At 43.6% G+C, this 3,424-nt stretch overlaps 1 pseudogene; it reads left to right on the top strand.

Moving 5' to 3' along the window:
* The first annotated feature begins 273 nt into the window (after positions 1–273).
* Positions 274–2,244, top strand: LOC118593843 (annotated as a pseudogene).
* The last annotated feature ends 1,180 nt before the right edge of the window (positions 2,245–3,424 follow it).

Below are 3,424 nucleotides of genomic sequence, written 5' to 3'. Positions count from 1 at the left end.
GAGATATCTTACATTTTTATTATACAGTTGGACTGTACTATGTCAAGATTTAATTGTATACCTTCTCATATATCTGCTTTTAATACGTTCTTATTCCCAAAGGGCATGCATAATGGCAACAGAAAAAGCTAATGATTTTAACATGTTATACTTTAGAACCATTACCTTTAACAGATCAGACAGAGAAGGCCTGGAATTTATGTCATAAACAGATATAATATATTTGGGTGGTGGAACTGATTGGATAAGTGAGACAGAGCTAGGAGAGCTAAAATGGGGGTGTTGGTTAAACGCAACCCCAGTAACATTAAATTATAAATATCCTTTATATTAATGCCTAACATAGCCACTGCAGTGAGTCAGAAACTGAACTAGAATCTAAAAGGAAAACAAGCATAATGTGTGCTCATAAACATATGTACATATCTACACTTATATGGTGGTGTGGTGTGTAAATGACACCACAGCTTTTTTGAATTTTTATATATGGTAAATAAAGTTTCTTTGCATTTCTTCTCTATATGCATAACATGAAAAATTACCTTGCTCTGCCACTGGTTATAATGAGTATCTATTCTGTTCCCTAATGAAGCAGTGATGGATAGTCATCTATCCTTCTTTAATTCATCCATCAGTGATCTCTGCAGTTGAGGTAGTGTGACAATCAGATGCAATATTTGAAACTCACTGTAGCAGCCCTACAACACACAAAGTACAAGGACTCATTTTGTATGTGTGTGTGTGTGTGTGTGTGTGTGTGTGTGTGTGTGTGTGTGTGTGTGTGTATACAAAGAAGTGTCTAATACATTTCAAAACTGCTTTTGCTCAAAATAATAATTTGAAACATGCACAGAAGTAACTGTCCCAACCCTGTACAAACCCAAATTAGGCCTTGGAACAGGAACCAGAGCCACCTGAGGACCTCAGTAGCCATGACAAAGCCACACATTGAAGCTGCAATTGCCTTTCTTCAGACCAGAAGCTCCATGAAGCCATACCTAACATCCACAATATCCTTGTCATTTGGTACTATTAGTCTTGTGCCTTAATCTGTGGGCATACTGTGGATCTGTTAAATCTGGAATGAATGTAGCTTGTCTGAACTTCTCTGAAGGAACTCAAGAGTACCACAGAGATACTTTGAAAAATGTGTACACAGCCATAGAACACTTCAAATATCACTCCATTCTCTATCTGCTGAGACCTTAGATCGAGATTGGGGATCAATGGCAGCAGCACTGCAAAGGCAGAGCTGAGGAAGAGAGACACTCTGTGAAATCACTCTGGACAATGCCTACATGGAAGAGTGTGATGAGAACACTGAGTGGCTGATCTACATGAACATCAACAAGAACAAGGTGGTGGAGGTGGGCAGCAAGATCTACGTGGATGGCAGGCTCATTTCACTGCACATAAAGGAGAATGGTGCTGACCTCCTGGTGAAAGCGGTGGAAAATATTGACTCCTAGGGTAACAAAAGGGACAATTGTCTTCCCAGGGCTGCTGTGGACTTCCGTTCCATGTCAGAAAAAGACACCAGAATCTGAAATTCAGAGTGGAGCAGGATGTCGATGTGGGGTTTGAAAATCTTTCATCTGCAATCCAACTAATGTGTATGAGGTTAGGAAAGTCCTGGGAGTGAAAGTCCCAAACAATAAGATCATTAGCAAAATTGAGAACCACGAAGGTTTCCACAGGTTTGATGAGATTTTGGAAACCAGTGATGGGATCATGGTGGCTGATGGTGACCTAGTCATTGAGACTTCTGCAGAGAAGGTCTTCCTAGTCCAGAAGATGATGATCAGATGATGCAAACTCACTGGGAAACCTGTCACCAGTGCCATGCACATGCTGGAGAACATGATCAAGAAGCCCCACCATGTCATGCTGAGAGAAGTAGCACAGCCAACACAGCCCTAGATACAGCAGACTGCGCCATATTGTCATGAGAAACAGCTAGAAGAGACTCTTCTCTGGTGGCTGTTGGCACAGAGCACCTGACTGTCTGTGAGGTAGAAGCTGCCTTGTATCACTTGTAGTTTTTGGAGGAACTCTGTGACCTGGTACCTATTACCAAGACCCCAGAGATGCCTCTGCCATGAGTGCTATAAGACCAATTTCAAGCATTGCAGTTAGGCCATTATCGTGCTCACCAAATCTGGCAAGAGTGCCCTCTAGACAGCTGGATACTGCCCATATGCTTTCTTCATGGCTGTGACATGTAATCCCCAGACAGCTAACTAGAAGATGTACTTATGCTGTGTAGAGCTGCTGTCCAGAATGCCTGGGTTGAGGGCTCAGACCTTCATGTGAGCTTGGCTGTGGCTGTTGGCAAGGCCTGAGTCTTCTGGAAGAGGATAGTTGTGGTCAGTGTGTGACAGGGTGGCACCTTGACTCTAGCTTCACTAACACCATGCTTTTGCGGTACCTGTGCAATGATGGCCCCAGGAGTCTCTCTCTCTTCCACCATTCCTCATCTCATCATTTAGGCCAGCAACACTGGTAGAGCTTCCTTTATGCCATAGTGTGGCGCTGGTGGGCTGGAACAGGAGTGAAAATTAATACCCTTGAAACATGGAAAAGAGCCCATCTGTCTCCTGTAGGGCCCCACCTGAGCTAGAGATGAAAGAGAATGCAGGATTAGAAACCCGAGTTTATCACAAGAGGACAGCAACATCTCCATGTAGCATGCATCTTAAAGGGTCTTATTAATAAAAAAAAAAACAAAACAAAAACCTTGGAGCCAGGTATTGGGGTGAATGCTGGAAGATTAGAGAAGCAAAACAAGCTACAGCCACCTCACCTTGCCAATTCCTCAGCTGATCCTGTTTTCTCAGACTGGAAGCCTCTGAGTCCTCATCCAGAAAGAATCTCAGCTGAACTGCTACTCAAAAGCCTAAAAGCTTAACCAGCCTAGTTCCTGGTTTTCACGCCTTATATACCTTTCTGCTTTCTGCCATCACTTCCTGGGATTAAAGGCATGAGTCACCATGACTGGCTGTTTCCATTGTGGCATTAAACTCACAGAGATCTGGATGGATCTCTGCCTCCCAAGTGATAGGATTAAAGGTGTGTGTGCCACCATTTTCTGGCCTCTGTATCTAGTGGCTGTTCTGTTCTCTGACCCCAGATAATTTTATTAGGGTGCACAATGTTTTGGGGAACACAATATCACCACATCTCCGTGTATTTTGTTCCTGTGGAAAGTGTTGCATAGAGAACTCTTGAAGCTATGGCCTGGAATAAGGACACAGGCAGCAACAGTAGGGACTTATGGCATGGTGTTGTGGTGTCAGTACAGACTACCTTTGGCCCTGGCCTTGACTTGCTTCCTGAACAGCCTCAGCCTTCTCATTTCTCCTGTACACTCCACTCAGCTGTTGCCACAGACAAGCATTCTGCCCTTCCCTTTCCATTCTCCTAC

Source organism: Onychomys torridus, chromosome 12 (assembly GCF_903995425.1).
Source record: "Onychomys torridus chromosome 12, mOncTor1.1, whole genome shotgun sequence".
Taxonomy (NCBI): Eukaryota; Metazoa; Chordata; class Mammalia; order Rodentia; family Cricetidae; genus Onychomys; species Onychomys torridus.
This window is presented reverse-complemented; position numbering and strand designations above follow the sequence as displayed.